This window comes from Piliocolobus tephrosceles, chromosome 2, assembly GCF_002776525.5.
Source record: "Piliocolobus tephrosceles isolate RC106 chromosome 2, ASM277652v3, whole genome shotgun sequence".
Lineage (NCBI taxonomy): Eukaryota > Metazoa > Chordata > Mammalia > Primates > Cercopithecidae > Piliocolobus > Piliocolobus tephrosceles.
The window spans coordinates 154688801-154709402 of NC_045435.1; the positions used below are offsets into that span (position 1 = coordinate 154688801).

General features: G+C 39.7%; 1 pseudogene; it reads left to right on the forward strand.

Annotated features, from left to right (window-relative positions):
* Positions 1-2320: 2320 nt before the first annotated feature.
* On the forward strand, positions 2321-3680 carry LOC111539425 (annotated as a pseudogene).
* Positions 3681-20602: the final 16922 nt, after the last annotated feature.

Sequence of the window (20602 nt, forward strand, 5' to 3'; positions counted from 1 at the left end):
ACACATATTATATGAAGATGCCTGCTAGCTGCTCCCACAGAGAAGAAACAAACGTGAGCAAACACTGGCTCTTCAAGTGGATATTCTAAGAGATCACATTGCGATTCACTAAAGAAGCATGGGACCCACAGAGAACAAAGAAGAACAAAGTGAATGATGAGAGCCACTGGGGATCCACACTGTCCCCACAAGCGCTTTGCAATCCTGGGCACAGGAGAACTCCCCTGACCCATCCAGGCCTCCAGACCAACATTAAGAACCATCTGGAGTCCATGCAGAGACATCTCTGAAGCCCACATGGAGCCCCACAAGCACTGAATTCTGGAGCAGTCTGACACCAGCTGTCAATGTGCTGCCAACAAGGGAAGACAGGCAAGACAGGCTCTTTTGCAAGCCCGTAGGATAGCTGCTACAGCCACAGTACTGAGGAGCAGACCAACTGCAGACCCCACCTCTGCTGCTCCTCACCAGGCGGGGACCACCAGCTGAGGCTCCCAGCACAGCGGCCCCTGCCTGAATACTGCAGAAAGTTGCAGCTCTGGGGTCCTGTGGGATGGAACTCCAAGAAATATAACTGAAAAACTCTCTGCCCCCACCCCTGTTGCCCTCAGGTTGAGGTGGAAACAAAGAGACTGAATGATTTCACACATCTGCAACAAAGATACCACTGCCCAGATATGAAGAACTGGGCAGACTGCACACCCCACAACTCCCTGCCTCTGCTTGCCACCTTCTGGTACCCAGTACAAGCACCCTGCCTTCACACGAGCATTTCAGCTGCAGCCCAGAGTCCTGAAATCCCTACCCCCACAGGCCTATGCTCTCCCCTCGGGTTCTTACCACCCAAGCATTCTGCCTGCCCCTGCCTGAGAGTTCATCCAGTGACTCAGGGACCAGCCTGCCCCTCTCCATCGCAGTCAGCACCAGAACCTGGGCTAGCCTGATCTGGCTCCAGACCCTTCAGGACTCATACATACTGTTCAGGAGACCATCTAGGGGCCTGAAAACTGAGGAACTACCTACCTTATTCAAATTCTGCTGGCACCTAACCACTTCTCACACAAGCCCAAAGGCATAGCCCCCGCCTTTACACAAAGCAGCAGTGCTGTCAAATCAGAGAACAGCCCTGCCATAAAGCTATTTGTATCAAGCTGAGTGATGAAGTTGCCCCAAACCACTTTAATGGAAAGTCACAAAAGAGGCATTTTCTGAGGCTCTCAGCCACATTGGTCTAGACACAGACTGCAGTGTGTATCTGAATGAGGAGTCATCAGCCCTGGAACAGGGGCGTAATAGGAAAACAGACCATGTTCCTATCTATCAAAGATGAGCAGTCCATGCAGACCCCTCACCAACCCCTTGCCCCGCCCCAGAGATCTCAGTGCTTTTCACCAGGAGCTCCTCCCAGCCACCCTTGACAGGGCTGGTGTCTGCACTCACCATAGGGGTATTCGTGGGCAAGTCAAAGGCTCCAACTCTGCCTAGCTGTGTCTCTCCACCTCCACAGAACAAGCAGCACAGGGCACCAAGCACTCTACTGTCCAGTCCATCACCTAAAACAACAGAGAGCACTTCACAGTAAACAAAGACCATGTACATACCCATCTGTTTGTGCAGCAACTGGCTCATACCTGTCAGCACCATCTACTGGTCTGTAAGTTGAATCACACAGCCCAATATAAAACCTGCCCACAAAAGTGCATAGAGTTATAGAAGCAAAGCCAAAAGATGTTACCCAACATACTCTACAGTCACATCCTCTAGGGAAGGAGAGAAATGGAAAAATATATAGGGAAAGAAAAAAATCCTACCAGCATGAAAATAAATACAAAAATTAGTAGCACCAGATTCTCCAGATGAGAAGAAACCAGTGTCAGAATTCTGGCACCATGAAAAATCTGAACATTGTGACACCACCAAAGGATCACATTAGCTGTTCAGCAATGATCCTTGACCAAAATGGAAATTCAGAAATAATAAACAATTCAAACCATGGAGCAAAAATGCTCAACAAGAGCCAAGACAAAGTTGAAAATCAACACAAAGAAACTTCTAAAGAAATCCAGGAAATGAAGAAAGAGATAAACATCTTAAAAAGAAATCAATCAGAGCTTCTGGAATCACTTAAGAAATTTTAAAATACAACTGAAAGCTTTAGCAATAGACTAGGTCAAGCAGAAGAAAGACTGTCAGAGCTTGAAGACTATTCTTTTGAACTAATCCAGTCACACACAAATAAAGAAAAAAAATTAAAAAGAGCAGTCTTCAGACACCACCGCAAGCAAGGAAGGTGCTGTGTAATCAGTAAGGAGCAGAGGCATTTGGAACTGCTAAAATGCCAGATTACCTTGGTGAGAATCAGCGGAAGACCAAAGAAGATGAGAAGGATGACAAGCCCATCCAAGTTCTGGATGAGGCGGATATTGCCTTCCTGAAAACTTATGGTCAGAGCACTTACTCTAGGCAGATCAAGCAAGTTGAAGATGGCATTCAGCAACTTCTCAAGAAAATTAATGAGCTCACTGGTATTAAAGAATCTGACACTGGCCTGGCCCCACCAGCACTCTGGAATTTGGCTGCAGATAAGCAGACACTCCAGAGTAAACAGCCTTTACAGGTTGCCAGGTGTACAAAGATAATCAATGCTGATTCAGAGGACCCAAAATACACTGTCAGTGTAAAGCAGTTTGCCAAGTATGTGGTGGACTTTAGTGATCTGATGGCACCCACTGACATTGAAGAAGGGATAAGAGTAGGTGTGGACAGAAATAAGTATCAAATTCACATTCCATTGCCTCTAGCCTCAGATTGACCCAACAGTTCTCATGATGCACGTGGAGGAAAAATCTGATGTCACATACAGTGATGTTGGTGACTGTAAGGAACAGATTGAGAAATTGCGAGAAGTAGTCAAAACCCCATTGCTTCATCCAGAGAGGTTTGTGAATCTTGGCATTAAGCCTCCCAAGAGCATGCTGCTCTTTAATCCACCCAGTACATGAAGACACTCTGTGTGCGGACAGTTGCTAATCGGACTGATGCATGCTTCATTCGAGTTACTGGATCTGAGCTTGTACAGAAATATGTCAGTGAGGGGGCTCAAAAGGTTCATGAGCTCTTTGAAATGGCTTGAAAAAAAAAAAAAAAAAAAAAAAAAAAAAAGCCTGCCTTATCTTCTTTGATGGAATTGATGCTGTTGGAGGGGCTCGGTTTGAGGTTGATGCTAGAGGTGGCAATGAAGTGCAGAGAACAATGTTGGAACTGATCAATCAGCTTACTGTCCAATCAGCTTGATGGTTTTGATCCTTGAGGCAATATTAAAGTGCTGATGGCCACTAACAGACCTGATAATTTGGATCCAGCACAGCACTGATGAGGTCAGGGAGATTAGATAGAGAAATTGAATTTAACTTGCCCGATCTAGAGGGTCGGACCCACATCTTTAAGATTCACGCTCATTCAATGAGTATTGAAAGATATATCAGATTTGAATTGTTAGCATGACTGTGTCCAAATGGCACTGGTGCTGAGAATGAAGCATCTGCACAGAAGCTGGTATGTTTGCCATCAGAGCATGGCGAAAAATTGCTACTGAGAAGGATTTCATGGAAGCTGTAAATAAGGTCATTAAGTCTTATGCCAAATTCAGTGCTACTCCTCACTACATGACATACAACTGAACCTTGAAGCCTTTCAATTTAAAACTTTTAATTGGAATCCTAACCTTATATAGACTTGTTAACCACCACTTCACAAAAAAAAAAAAAAAAAGGTTTAAAAAAAAAAAAAAGAACAGTCTTCAAGAAGTATGGGATTATGTAATGGGATTATGCACATCTATTAATTATTGGCACTCCTGAGAGAGGAGAAAACATAAACAACCTAGAAAACATATTTGAGGGAATAATTCAAGAAAATTCCCTAATCTTGCTACAGAGGTAGACATCCAGACACAAGAAATCAAGAGAGCACCTGCAAGATACTATACAAAATTAACATCACGTTTCTCAAAGAGCTTAAAACAGAGCTACCATTTGAACCATGATCTATATACCCAAAGGAATATGGATTGTTATACCAAAAAAATACACGCACTTGTATGCTCATTGCCACACTATTTACAATAGCAAAATCATGGCATCAACACAGGTGTCCATCAATGGTGGATTGGATAAAGAAAATGTGGTACCTATACACCATGGAATATTATGCAGCTATAAAAAAGAACAAAATCATTTTCTTGACAGCAACAGGGATGCAGTTGGAAGCTATCATCCTAAGCAAATTAATGCAAGAGCAGAAAACCAAATACTGCATGTTCTCACTTATAAGTGGGAGCTTAACATTGAGTACACATGGGAATGATAGACACTTAGGACTACTGGAAGGGGGATGGAGGTAGTGGGGGCAAGGCCTGAAAAAATACCTACTGGGTACTATGCTCACTACCTGGGTGACAAGATAAATTGTACTCCAAATCTCAGCATTACACTATATGCTCATGAAATAAACTGCACATGTACCCTCTGAATCTGAAATAAAAGTATATCTAATATATATGTGACATCATCTTTTTACAGAAACTGAGGTTTATGGATTAAGTAACTATATGCCTCAGCCAGTATCCATTATTTGTATAATTCAAACTCAAGTCTTCTGGGCTTCTCCCTATTCCAAAAAAATCAAATTTCTGTCAAGAACCCCTTAGGGTAGAGAGGAGGACACACGGAATGGGTTAGCATATGAAACTCTTTCATGAGGCCTTCTAATCTACTATACGTTGATTAAATACATGATATATTTCAAACATATATACACCAAGACCTTGGAATGTTCATAAGTGCTGTTGGGACTAATGAAATCTAGATGCATGTAAGTTTTACTGAACTTATAGCATCTTATTATTCCATATGTTTTTCCATCAGGGGATACCAAAAGTATAATATTATCACATAGATAGATGAATATTTTTGCCATTAGGGGTCATTCTCAAGAACTACCACTGTTTGCCATACAGCTTCCTGAATCTACTCTTTAACATGTAATGCAAGCTGAGCACCACAGAATTAAATTCTTGTACCACGTGGCTCACTTACATGACAAATGAAAGCCATGATACTTGAGTTTAGGCTCAAGAGAGAAATACTTCACCTGAGCATGGCGACCATTTTGCAAATTATGACCTAAGAAATATGAGGGATTTGATTTTAAAAATTACATTCTTAGATATCACCTCAGACCTATTAAGTCAAACTCTCTGGAGATGGTGCCCACAGAATCGTATTTTTAAAAACTCCCTAGGAAATTCTGTTACCCGTAAAGTCTGAGAATCACAGCGAAAATGGATACCATGAATAAGTACTGACTATATAATACTGCATTTAAATAAGATTCAAAGGATTAGCATAAAAGTACATAGGATATAAGGCCTTGAACATAGTGGTTCTTGTCCCTGAAGAAAAGAAACTATGAACTGCTAACATGTTATTAGCCAAGCGGGATTCTTTTTCCCTATACTGAGATGTGAGGATGCTCTTCCAGACCAAATTTAAGATTTTTTAAATAAATTCTCTCTCTTCTACTTAATATAGCATAGCACAAACATCATTCATTAATATTGATGTAGCCTCTGTCCTTATTGTTACTGTTTGGTGCATTTCATTTCATTTGTTTTCACATTCAGACATTCATTCCTTGACATACGTTGAAAATTGGATATGAGAATTTATCCTGGTGAGTCTGTGAAGACAACTGTTGTCATGAAAAACGAATTGTCCTTAGAAGCTGATAAGAAAATGGAAACCTCAATGTGATGAACAGAAATATTCTGAGTCCACACCTAAGCCTAGACCAAGAGAATAGAGTAGTGGAATTGATAATGGGCAAGGTGGCAGCGAAGTGCCAGGCACTTGCTATTCTTCCTCTTAGAAGTTCAATATTTGCAGTGGAAATGTGTTCCAGGTTACATAGAACTCAAAGTCAGAGTTCCGGAAATTTCTCCTTCATATCTGACATTAATGTAAGAGAAACAGGATCCAAAAAGGACAAATTTCCAAAGCTACATAACTACTTGACAATGCATACAAATGCTAGAACCATTTCACACCCATAAAATGTCTCACAATGTGACAAGTTTCCTTTAACCTTAGTCATATCTGTTACATAGCTTCTAGAAAGAAAATTGAGAAAATTCCACTATGCCAAATCAGCAGGCAGTTCTCCTGAGCAGTATGTCATGATGCCGTACCCCTGTATCAAGCTGATCCACAAACCATCAAAAAATAATCCGTAATAGTCCAACCCCAAAGGAACCAAACCAGATAATGACTGATTTTGCTCTCTTAAGCAGAAATGCATTTCCAGAAAAGGTGGGGAGAAGGGGAGACTGTCTGGGATAAAGTCAGCCCTGTGAAACAGGACAGACGGAGTCAATGCCACATGTTGTGATGTGCTTTCTTCCCTGGAACCTACTGAGTTGAGGGCTGGAGTATAGGCCTACAGGAGGGTGGCTATAGATTCTCCTTCCCAAATGCACTTTGAAATGCATCTTCATCAAGCTGGTAATTAAAGAACTGCATTTCTCCTGATAGACACATAGACATACTCGCAGCTTTATAGATCTCTCACATCTCTAACAGTTAGATACCATTCGACTACTCTAGACAACTGGGACTAAAAGGCAAATTAGCATCATAAGCATTTCAGCACCTTCCTTCTCTTAGAACCACTAGATAGTGCCCTTTCATTTCTCTGCTCTTTCCTTTTAATGGTTTTAAATGGATTTCTTAAAATACAAATCCTGTACAGAATGTTCCTCCAATCTGTAGAGATAAACACCATTGGTGCCCATAAAGAAATTGATGCTCCATACAAGCAGCTTAATCGGAATCATCCTAGAGTGTAGGCATTGCCTACAGATGATTGCAGAAACAAAAGGAATGAAAGCAGAGTACAAGGACTGAGGCAAGCTGGGGGTGGTCCCTGCAGCCGTATCCTGTGATGTTTGGCAACAGGAAATGAGATTAAATAAATGCATCTCATTCCCCAAATATGAGGCTTTTCCAATTTACTACATCTTCTCTATACCTGGCCAGGTATTATTAACTACAAGGATAAGGGTTGAGAGGAAAGGAGCAAGAAGCTGCAACTAAATCCTTCTGCTAGGTTTACAGGCGGGCTCCACTGGCAGCACAGATCCTAGCTTATTTGGGGACCTCCTGCGAACTAGAAAAAGATAACCCTTGCCAAAACACTTTACTGCCATCTGCTGGAATGTTGTCAAAATAACTATTCATATCTAGAGTCACCACAAGAAAATGTCATCCCCTGGAGGAGTGCCCTGTCACTGTACAACCCAAACAATTGTAAATTGAGGTTGCCTAGGAGGAAATCTAGTCTGGCAGGTGGAACAGGAAATCCCAAGACTGTAAAAGAATGGTTTTGGGCCAGTCTATATCAGGAGACCACAACATGTAAATCAAGGTAAGGCATAAGCCATGATGAAGCACTCCAGGGGGAGCCTAGGCTCAGGAAGCCAGTGGAGTCATTGCCTCTGCAGTGAGGCTGATCATAAAACCAGTTGCTGATGGAGGCAGAGGAAACTCAACAGGTCCAAGACAGGCCGTAGCACCAATCAGACTGAGGGAGTAGGGCAGACTCCAGTGCACAGAATCAGACACAGATCTTCAGACAATGAACATAATTGCAAGGAAATAAGTAATTGCAACACAGGCTGTATAAGCACCCTACCATAGAAGTTAGCACAGAGGGTTGTAGGAGCACATAACAGGTGCACTTAACCCCATCTTGGAGTACCTGAAAAGGGTTCCAGAAGAAGCAATAACTAAGGTAAAACCTAGACAGAACACAGTTCCCGCCCTCAAGGAGTTTAGAGAATAGGCCTGACCTATCTCATACAGTATCCAGTTGCCACATGCAGCTATTGAGCCCCTGAAATGTGGCCGGTGCAATGGAGGAACTACAATTTTAACTGTATTTAATTTTCATTTTAAAACTGAAGCAATGCAAAATATTTTTTCCATTAAATACAACTTTATTGTTTGGTAGGATTACATTTCACTCTAACCATTGCATTGGATAAGATATTACTGTTGTATTGTAATGTACATGTATTTTTCTCCTTTTAGAAAATTACATATGTCACTCTCACTATATTTCTATTAGATAGCACTGCTTTAGACCAAAGAGATAGTCAAACAATCTGAAAAGTAAAGCATTCATTATAATGCTGGGATAGAAGTAGGCTCACCGTTATCTGGAAATATTAAACAAAATGCTCAGAAGATCCTAGATGGCAGAGAAAAGAACACATATTAAAAGCAAATGAATGTAAGCTGAATTTATGAATAAATGGGTGGCACATACTTAGGCAGAGAATAAAAGCAATATATTTTAGAGGAGCACCTCATAATCTGGACAGAGACTGGTCCTTACCCTGGGGTAGAGTCTGTGGCTGTTACAGATGTGGAAATATTATGTTCACTTATATTACATCAGTCAGTGTGCATTAGGCTACAAATAACAAAAAGTCTAATAGCCAGTAGCTTCAACTTTAAAAGATATCCATGGTTTACTGTTTAAAAACCCAGAGGTAAAAAAAAATCTATGGGTGGTTCAGCAGCTGAAATGTGTCTTCAAAAATTCAACAACTGCTATCCTTTTCTCCACCTTCCTAAGGATTTAGTGCTTTATCATAGACTTGTCACTTGAAGGTCCCAAGGCAAGAAGCAGTAGGGGTGGGAACAGCCAAGTTAGAGAATCTTTCCTTTAGCACATTGACGTTCCAGTTCTATCCCTAGCTTCCAAGGAGAGAGACAGCAATTATCTGGCAAAGGAGAGCCAGAAAGCCATAATATGTTTACACAAATCCTAAGTGTTCCACTGAAACCGGACTTATTGCTGCCAGGAATTATACTGGGGTCCTATTAGCAAGAACTAAAGGAAGGTAATGCATAATGTCTGCCACATTGACTAATTGTTTCATGATATTTAAATGTCCTATATTCTGATTCTTAGCAGGGAATTGGCTAAAAGACGCTCTCTTAAATGAGAAAACAGATTTTTTATAATCATATATGATGGAGGAGAGCTACGAAAGCTCTAGCCAAATCAAAACTGTAGTAATCCAATGGCAACTTGCCTATGATTCTCTTATTCTCATTTAGGAAAAGCGGTGTCATCTGAGTCCATTATTTCCACTGAGAAGTACAAGTATGGGATTCACAATGACTGAACTGAAAAACTTGTTTTTACTGAAAAAAAATGAATTGTTTTTAGTATCCTTATAAAGGGATGAGAAAACTGTAAATTGCTCGCATTATTGAGTCAAGAACAAGTTATTTTTCAAATTTCTCCAAGTAACAAGGGTTGTAAATTGAATCCTGTACTTAGTGATTTTAAGACACATTTCTTTTTTTTTTTTTTTTTTTTTTGTGCGTGCATGTGTGTGTATTTCTTTTATATATACTTTAAGTTCTAGGGTACATGTGTACAACGTACAGGTTTGTTACATATGTACACATGTGCCATGTTGGTGTGCTGCACCCATTAACTCGTCATTTACATTAGGTATATCTCCTAATGCTATCCCTCCCCACTCCCCACAATAGGCCCCAGTGTGTGATGTTCCCCTTCCTGTGTCCAAGTGATCTCATTGTTCAGTTCCCACCTATGAGTGAGAACATGCGGTGTTTGGTTTTCTGTTCTTGCGATAGTTTGCTGAGAATGATGGTTCCAGCTGCATCCATGTCCCTACAAAGGACACAAACTCATCCTTTTTTATGGCTGCATAGTATTCCATGGTGTATATGTGCCACATTTTCTTAATCCAGTCTGTCACTGATGGACATTTGGGTTGATTCCAAGTCTTTGCTATTGTGAATAGTGCTGCAATAAACATATGTGTGCATGTGTCTTTATGACACAGTTCTTAAAAAAATATTCTGTTAGGAGCTATAAACCGAAGACTGAAAAGTGGGAAGCAACAATAAATATCAATAATCTTGGCCACTGAGGAAAAGGAATCTCCATGTGATCATCACACGGAAATTCAAATGTGCCTTCATGATAAACTTCATGGTATTCTTGTAAGCCACTTCCATGGAATGCCTTGCCACCAGGAGAGGCCACACAGCTCACCCTCCGCAAGGACATGTCAGTGCACAGAAAGGAATGACACAGACATAAATCAAATGAAATCGAATTATGTTTAATAATTAGAAGTACATGTAGGCCTTTTATTTCTAAAGGTATTTGTTCCATTTCTATTTGTTTCTAGAAGCTAAAGTGGGTCCTGGCAATACAGAAGAAAAGAGCACTAGGTCCTACCCACAATCTGTTCTTAGCCTAATGGGAGAAACAAATGGGAAAACAAATGCCATTCATTAGAATAACGAGTCTTTTAGTAATAAAGACAAGAGGCTATAAGAATGTCTTGTAGAAGAGGTGATATTCTACTCGAGTTTTTTAAATGAATAAACATTTTCCGGGGAAGACAATGAGCTAAAGGGGAGTTCTGGATGAGAACCCAAAGGCAGCCATTTGATAAGCAGAATGGTGGTTGAAGAACTAAGTAAATTGTTCCACAATGTGTGTAATAAAGAAGATTCGATGGCTCTGAAAGAACAGAAAGAAAAAAGGCAGAGACAACATGCAAAGGGCCTTGGACTGCACTACAGTGATGTAGTAAGTACAGAGTTTTGCAGTTGAAAAGACCTAAAATTGTGTCCCAGCCCCTTCACTACCAACCATGTGATTTTTAATAAGACGTTTCCATTTTCTGAGGCTCAATTCTTCTCTTCATCTATAAAATATAGGTAATAAATACTTCCCAGGGCTCTTGTGTGGATGAAATAAGACAATGATTACAAAAGTACTTGGTAAACTGCAAAGCAGTATATTGGCATCCGTTATGCTTATCAATATACATGTATTGTTGTTAAGCGGGATATAAAAGCAGGGAAACCTGTATTCACATTACCATCCAGGAACAATTGTACTACTGTTTCCCAGTGAATTAGTGGAGCAAAAGGGGCTGCAAACTAGCTTAAGTTGTGAGAACTCCTCTAATAGCTAAAATAATACTAATTAACTGTACTGTGACTCTAGTGGCACAGAGCCACTAAAGACTATTTCTGAAAGTGCTGAAAACTTAGTAGATGGGCCTCTTGATGTAATTCAATGGCAGTTTCATAGGTACCTTTAATGGAGCTGTTTTTTTCCATCTGAACCTGTTAGCTGCTGAGCATACCCCAATCCTTTCCCATGGAAAAATAAGGCAGCTGTGTTACTAGGAGCAATGGTCAAATGCACTGATTACAGCTTCACCACCACTACCAGCATCCCAATTGTGCCTGTGGAACCTTGTTACCACGGCAACCATTTACAAACCCTTCAAAAGGTCTTTCTAAGGAGTTCTGCTGGAGTATAAGCTATAACCAAAGCCAGGGCTGGCTAAATAAGTAAATCTGAGCTCTAGCTTCAGCTATGTCCCTACATATTTCTAAGGTTTGAGAAATGATCTCAACTTACTAGGCTTTGATTGCTCCTTATCCAGAGAAAGGTTAGTCTTCACTTTTATAAGGCTCTGTGAGCACTGTCCTTCAAATGGATAATTATTGAGAGCCCACACCATAACAGGTACTTTACGAATAAGGTTCTCTACCAGGAGCCTTCATGGTTGTACGTTTTTATCCAGCATTTGTAATGGTTTCCTTCACTTTCATTTCTCTTTTCTGAGTCATCTAAGTGACCTTCTCCACCAAAGGTGAGCCTTTTTAGAAAGATGCAGCTACTCTTTCAAAAACTTGCATCTTTATAAATAAGTGGCAAACTCTTTGTAATATTTCTTAAAGAGTGAATCTGTCTGTCAAAGTTGTCACATAGACTTTCCAAGGAGCTCTTGCGCAGGAGCTCATGAGACCAAGGTCCCAGGGGAACAATGTGCTGATATGCATAAGAAACTCAACATCATTTATTGGTGTACTTAAAGTAAAAGAAAAGATGAACTTTTCATAGGAAGATCTAAATTTAAAGCTCTAATACTTTAATTCATTCTGTGTAACCTTGGATAAGTCACTTGATTTCTCATCCACTGTGATCGAATCTGAAAGTATTAAGACTATCTCTCAAGATTGTTGTCAGACTCAAATAAGATACAGTATATGTAAAAATCATTTAAGAGCATATGTTGTTACTTTCTCATATACCAACCTGTCCTCTATACTGACTAAATCTAAAATGGCACATGACAAATATTGAGCTAAGGTGTAAGGACTGGTCAGATAGCCAGAACCAGATGAGGAAACACAATAAGAATGACTACTTTGAAAAAATAGATGACTTATGACTAGTATTTAGGGACGAGGAGACTTCTGTCTTCAAACTCTTGAACGATTATCATGTGAAAGCAGGAAGAGATTTGTGAAGGAAGGTGTGAAGAGATTGAGAAGTTCAGAATGTAGAATTAGCTGATCAAAAAAAAAAAAAAAAAAAAAACCGCAGTATGGAAGTGCAATTAATAGACTTTGAAATCAGAATTTGAGTCGATCCCAGTTCTGCCACTCTTTCCAGATGACCTTGGACAGTTTATTTAATTTCTGTAAGCTTCAATTCTTTCATCATTATAATGGCATTAATAATAGTAATGACCTCATAAGGTTGTTGTGAGGATTAAATAAGATTAGAGATGTAAGAGTCTTAAGAGAGCCAATGGCTCATGGAAATGTTTCTATATTGACTACTTTTTCACGCCTGTAATTCCAGCACTTTGGGAAGCCGAAACGGGTGGATCACGAGGTCAGGAGATCGAGACCATCCTGGCTAACATGGTAAAACCCAGCCTCTACCAAAAATACAAAAAAAACAAAAAAAATAGCCGGGCGTGGTGGCAAGCACCTGTATTCCCAGCAACTCAGGAGGCTGAGGCAGGAGGATGGCATGAAAACTGGACGAAGAGCTTGCGGTGAGCCGAGATTGTGCCACTGCACTCCAGCCTGGGTGACAGAGCAAGACTCCATCTTAAAAAAAAAAAAAAAAAAAAAAAATTGACTACTTTTATTCAATGATGAGAGGTTGAGTAGGAAGAAAAGGAAGATAGTCTAACGGGTAGAAATTTCTGGGAGACAGATTCAATTCCATAGGAGGGAAGCATTTCCAAGGATAAATGCCATTTGACAAGGGAGAAGTTATCCTGTCATAGTTCCTCTTTCTGAGCAGGATCCCTGGATGCTGCCTTAAGCCAATGGTCTTTACCTACAAAGCTTGGTCTAGGTGCCAAGCAGTACACTTCCCTTATTTGAGAGCTGAAATATTTGAAGCTGAGGAAGCAACTAAGGGGGCAGTAGTGCCCTGGAAATTAACTAATTCAAAATCCCAGAAGATCATGCTAATACATTACCAAACCTATTAGAGCTGGGCAAAGACAGAAGATCCTGAAGGGAGGCCAACAAGGAACAGGGAGTCAGGTAGAACCTGGAGTTACTACTCACCAAGAAAGAAGCAGCTGCTGGGGTGTGTATGTGTGTGTGCACGTGCACAAGGCTATCCAGTGGGGATTGTTCGAGCACAGGCAGGGGCAGATGCCCTCTTAAGGTGGTAAGTTTTCAGTCACTAAATATTGTCTTATAGAAGCAGGGAGCCCTCTAACAGGAAACCACAGATGGTGTTCTACCTCTGGCAGAAAACTTGGTCTGCATGCATGACTTCTATATATATATTTCCAGATCTAACAGTTATACTTTTCAATGAGTTATAAGGCCCCATATAAGATCCCTATATAGCCACCTTCTTTCCTCCACCCCTTCCCATATATTTAGTCAACACATATTTATGGAGTACCTACTATGTAGAAGACATGGTGCTAGTTACTGAGGAAACATGGTTCTTGTCATCAGGAAGCTTACAGCCTACCACTGTTGTCCAATAGCTATATAATGTGAGTCATGTGTATAATTTAACATTTTCTGGAAGCCACAGTAAAAAAACAAACCATGAACTTAGCCTTAATACTATATTTTATTTAGCTATGTATATCCAAAATATTACCTCAACATGTAATTAACATTTTAAAAATTATTAATGAGCTATTTTGCATTTTTTGTATTAAGTCTTTGAAAATCTAGTGTTTTTTACACTTACAGCACATCTCGATCTGGACTAGCCATGTTTGAAGTGTTCAATGGACATCTGTGCCTATTGCTCCCGTATTGAACAGTGCAAATTTAGTAAAGAGTTATTTTAGAAAATAATAACTATATAGACTGAGAGCAGAGATAAGCCTTGTTTTGTGGGTTAGCAATGGTGTACTGGTAATTGTTTAAAAACTGGCTTTGGGGAGTACATAATTAGTAATATCTGCTGATTTCCATAATGCCTTAATCTAAATATCAGGCCAAATAGGAATGACACCTTCTTCTGAGATCATAAAATTATTCTTCAAGTGCTGAAGAAACAAACTTCCCTCTCCTAGAAAGTGGACAAAAAAGTAAGTCAGGGACATCAGAGAGAATGTGGCCTGGTTTCATGGTCAGGTGATCTAAACTCCAATCCTAAAATTTAATTATCTTCAGGAAGTCCTCACACTTTAGCTCATCTGTACAATAGGGATTACAGCAATTGCTATGAAGCTACAAAGGGATAAAATGCATGAAGGAGTCATGCAAGGACCCCTACAAGTACAAATTTTTATTATTGACTTTTGCAAACTTCCATCAATGAGATTTTCAAACTACTTATCTTCTAATTGACCAATGAAGATTATATCTATTTATGGTATATAACATCATGTTTTGATTAATGTATACATTTTGAACTGGCTAAATCAAGCATTAGTTTGATTACAATCAATTACTAATTGATTATGTTATAATATGCTAATTATAACATATGTATTACATACTTATTTTTGTGGTAAAAACAATATTTACTGTGTTAGAAATTTTCAAGTGCACAATACAGGTTATTAACTATAATCACGTCTATTGTACAGTTGTACAATAGATCTCTTAAACTTATTCCTCCTAACTGAAATGTTGTGTCTTTTGGCCATTCTCCCTAACCCCACCCCTAAGAATTCTTATTAATTATTCTGACTTGCCCACTTAGGAGCTACTGTTACTGTGGGAAGGAGGGTGGCCACTTAAAGGCCCCAAGGAAGCTCCAAACTGTCATGTTCTTAGGAAAGATGAGGAGTAATTCCCAGGACTAAGGCTGCCCAGCCCCCTCCCAACATGTTCCTGCTGTCCGGGAAAAGTAGCTTCCTAGAGAGATAATTAAGACATGGTGGCAATTTCTGCATGTCTCCGTGGCTCTTATTATTAATGAAAAAGGGTAGGGAGGGGCATGATTTGCTTGTGGTTCTGTAATATTATCATGAATACAGCTTCTCAAATAAATATTGTCAACTAATTGCCATCAATCCTCAAAAGCCCAGCTGTGATGCTGTGATTAATGGGCATGTCCATCAAAGTTTCTCACACTGCAGAACTAGAACAGATGGCTACAGGTAATCAGTGGATGTAGGTGATATAGGGGCAAATATTAATAACTATCACTATTTATCAAGTGTTTCCTGGGGCTGGCTTGAGCCACAAAGGCAGGTGCTGAATATTCTGAGCTACCCATTTAAGCACTAAGAATTACAATGATGCTCAAGGTTTGAGCCTGGTAAAAGCCCTCCAGCCAGTTATCTCCTCATCTATTAAACAGAGCAACCTCATAACCCACACTCCAGAGTTTAGTTTTAGAAGGCTTTGCTTTTCCTTGTCATGATGTATGAATCCAAGTAATTGTTACTAATCTTTTGATGTGGACATGAGAGACACATGCAATCATCAAAATATCTGATAAAATGTCCAGAGCAGAAAGTCACATGGTGCCAGAATCTCCCAAGGGGAAAAAGAAGAGTTAGAGTTGCCAAATGAAATACAGGATGCCCATGCAACATTTTGAAAATACTTATCTTAACAGATTATTTGTTGTTTCCCTGAAATGTAAATCTCACTTGGTATCCTGTATTTTTATCTGCTGCACCTGGCAACCCTAAGGTGAGTACCTCCCAGGTTAAAGATACAGCAGCTAGCTAATTTGTCCTACCTCAACTAGCAATATCCTCCTCACATTCCTTGTACTAGGAAAATGAATCGCTTGTGATAAATATTAATTAAAAGCCAAAATCTTACATTTTGAAGTACACTTGAGGTATCCATCCCATTTTCTGTCCTTCCTTTGAATTCACAAAAATAAAGTCCTCCCTCATTACTATAGGCTTAAATGGTCATTGTCTTCTTTCGAGTTATTTCAAGGCCTCATTGTGGGCCATATTCTCTATTTCACATATAGCAATTAGTGCTCATAACCAGCCCACAAAGAAAGTATTTTTGTAAAAAAAGAAAAAGAAAAAAGAAGAAGAAGAAGAGAAATGTCAATGTCAAGGTTATCAGAACCTAGGAAAGTCCAAAAAACTGCCACAGCCAAGAGGACCCTAGAGAGACATCACAACTAAATGTGATGCGGCATCTTGGATGGGATCCTAAAGTAGAAAAAGGACGTTAGGGAAAAACTAAGGAAATAAAATTAACTGTGGACTTTACTTAATAATGTGTCAATATTGATTCATTAATTATGACAAATGTACCATCCTAATGTAAGATATTGATAATAGGGAAAATGGTATGGGGTATGTGGGAACTCTATACTACCTCCTCAACTTTTCTGTAAATCTAAAACTGTTCTCAAAAATAAAGTCTATTGTATTTAAAACTGAGAAAATCTATAAAACAATGGTTTTCAGTCATTAAAAAATAGAAAAGAAGGTTTCTTAATCCCTATTTTACAAATAAATAAATTAAATTCCATAGAACTTAAGCACCTTTCCCAGGTTGCACAGGTAAGTCAATGGCAGAGATAGGATTCAAATCCAGGTGGACTCCAGAACCCATGGTGAGATGCATCTTGTGTAAAATCTATCCAGGGTGCACTGTTTGGGAGCCTTCCTGATAGGGAATTATAAGGATCTATTGGAATTAGAAATTCTGTCAACTTCTTTGTAAGGTGGGTTGCTTTCCAAAGAAACAGATCTGCTTGATTTTTAAAACTAATTACCAACTGGGGCTTTATTAATAGAGTAGCAGGGGTCTAAGAATAGTCCAGATTGTGTTCGTCTTGGGATTTAGGGTGTCAGGACAAGTCTAAAGGATACTAGGGCCCAGGGGAAGAGGTGGGGCGGGTATGACTCAAGGGCAAGGGCCCAGGCTTAGGAGGGTGGAAGAACCCTGAGAAGAGGATGTCATTCTCTTTCAGATTCTTCCCTACCCTCTGAAGACTGGAGCCTAACTGATGGAGAAAGAGACCTGCAATAAACAAGTTAGCACATATAGCTTTGCTAGTTTATATTCTCCCTGGGCCATCAAGGGAACATTAGCAGCAGCAGGTTCTGTGGTGACATTACAGGACACACGAGGTCAGTGCCAGCAGCCTTTGGATAGGCATAACAGCCTTCTACAGCAACCACTCCATCAGGCAGTGGCCAGGCAGGGCTGGAAGACATTTCCGCAGCAGATCAGAGCATGAGAGGAAAAAGGCTAAAAGCAGGTTTGGCAGGGGCGTGGAGAGCACCTGTGAGATCTGCTGCAGGGACTTTCAGGGCCCTTTGGAGGAAACCAATGTCCCACTAGGCAAGTGAGGGCAGAGAAAAGAACAAACTGATTTCTGGTTATTTTTATAAAATATTCTTAGCCCCTGGCTGACTTTCTCTGGAATAATTAGGGTACATGAAAAACAATGGGAACCTCACTGTTTTTACATAGCTTTCAAATTTAGAAATAGTCTGTTAATTCTAACAAGATAATGAATAAGAAAATGTAAGAAATAATTACTGTGAATTGTCTCAAAATGTACATTCTAGAATGCCTATCAACATGTAATAAACCTACGTTCTATAGCTACTTTAAGTTTTTCTTATGTCACTAAAAGTTTTAATTTCACAGCATGTCTAATGTAAGGTTTCCCCAAAGAGAATGTGTTTCTAACCCTGCTAAGCAATTTATAACCCTTTACAGAAGTCAGTTATTCAAAATGCTTTCATACATATCTACTGTTTTTTCTCATATTTCTTTGAAAATCATGAATGCAGTTATTATCAGGAATTTTTCCCCTTGTACTGTTTTGGTGCCTTGCAGATTACCAAAAGCTTACAGCATCACTTTCTCACTTGAATTCATTTAAATTCTGTTGTATGTATGTGCAGGGTAGCATGAGTTGGTAGTAGCAGTAAGGCATCATTTATTGAGTATCCATTAAGAATCAGGCACTGTAGAAGTGATTAATTATAATGGTTAACAATTGTTGAGGGTTTATTACATGCCAGGCACTGTCATAAGCCCTTCCTATGAATTAATTTAATCCAGTAAGTTTCTGGTTCAGACCACAAAGCCAGACATAGCCTCTGCTGTGTCCTGTTTATTGGGGTCAAGAGCCTCTTAAAGATGGGTAGTATTCCTGAGAAATGACTGGATGTAGTCATGTGCTTCCACATCTCACTGTAGCCTCTGTGGAACCCATCCCTTGACCGGGTACTGCCAGGCAGATCCTGGCTGGGAGCTGATGCAGGACCAGATGGCCCATGTTCTAAAGAAATCTATATGGCTATCGATTAACTTACATGCAATAAGAGGCACGATGGAGTCGAGTCTAGCCCCCTATGTTTCTTGGGTGGTCAAAGCATTTCTTAATCCAGGGAGGTATTAAAAAGAGAGCATCTTCAGCTGTACAGGGTCTAATCCTCTGAGGCACAGGCCAAGAGTTAGGAATAGATCCACGGTCTTGGGATTCATCTCATCAGGATTCTCCAAAGGGGTAATTCACACATGGGATTCCAAGGCCAAACTGTAGTGGTAACTTAGCTAGCCAGGATGCAAGGGATGAGTTGTAATCCAGTGGCTGAAGGTGTGGTACTGGGAACCAAAAAAGCAGATTATATTAATCATGTTTTTTATTTTCTCTATTTTTATGAGGATTGTGGCTCTGGGAGGGACTGCCCCTTCCAAAGTTAGCTAATTCTTAAAGATAACAAACTTCCTGAGAGCATGTCCTCGATATGCAAACCAACCAGTTCTCCCCCTTTTATCAGGCTCCCACAGTCTATACTATTTTAGTCTAGAATAGTCTAGTATACACTATACTACTTCCCTACCCTAGTTATCACAGGCCAGTTATCAGCCAAGTAGGAGCAGGCCCTATGCTCCAGAGCTTGCTGAAATTATTCAAATAGCTAATCCTAAAATGATCCTCATGACCCTGCCTCACCCATTCCTTCTCATGAAAACCACAATAAACGCTGTCACCCATGCTTTTCCCTGACACCTTCCGCCTCCTGATTGACCCTGGTACTTCCCCATAGGGTTTGGATAATGATCCCAAAAGACACAGTCTTGAATGCCATAATCTGAATGTTAAAATCCCGAAAAACCAAAATCCCTAAAGTCTAAATCCCTACAGTCTAAAATTCCTTATGTCTAATTGAATCCCAAAGCACAATGACCAATTTGGAATTATGTACAATCAAGGCTTCTGAAAGTGAATTCAAGGTGTTACTAATAAAAATTGTTTTTTTTTCTATTCAGCCCAATGCATTTGACAGAAAATTCACATAGGTGAATTGGCCATGTGAAATGGCAAAGACGAAAACTTCAGTTTAAAAATGCATCATGTGTCTGCATTGGCATTCCTTCCAGCTGATGAAATTCCAGGAGCTTTTAGGAGTTAAAGCCATATTTACCTGAAGAAGCCTAATGAAGTCAGACTCGTTCAAAAATAAATAATATGCACAGAAGAATAAGAAGACATGCAACAGTGTTGCTGTTCCATCACCAATATTGTTTCTGCCAAATTTTTGCTCTGTATATGAGTGCATGGGAAATGAATTTCCACATGTTCAAAACAACATGGAAGATGGCACAGAAGATGAGAAATTTTAATAGAAAATGTTCATGTTGGGGTACAGCAAATCATAGAATAATTTTAAAAAGAGCAGCACCAGAGTGAACATATTCTCCAAGGTGGGTCATGCCCTAAAAGAAAAAAAATGCAGCTATGCTTCACTGTGGAAGACTTCAAAATATAGTCAATGATTGTGAAAATCAGCCAGCTCTTAGGGACTGTCTCCATGCAATTGCCCTTAAACTATTTCTGCAATATACTTTTTCATATGTTAAATTTTCTTTTTCCTTTCTTGGGGGGTTTTCTGGGGTTATTTTTTCCTGTTTTAGTTTTTTCCCACTATTTTAAATTATCCGCATTATGTTTTACAATTTGCTATGCTATGTCTCTCATATTTGCATCATTTTCAATATTGGAGATATAAATTGCTTAGAGACTTTTAGAGAGTTCCAATTCATTTTATATATTTTTTGCAGATTTGACTCTATGTAAAAGTGCATTATCAAAATGTTGACGTTGTGTGTAAGCATTGCACATGTATACAACAACACTGAAACTTCCTTAGTAAATTAAGAGATGTCCATTTTGTACATCTGCATTTGTGAAAGATAAACTCTCTCAAGATCTCGATTATTTGGGAGACTGC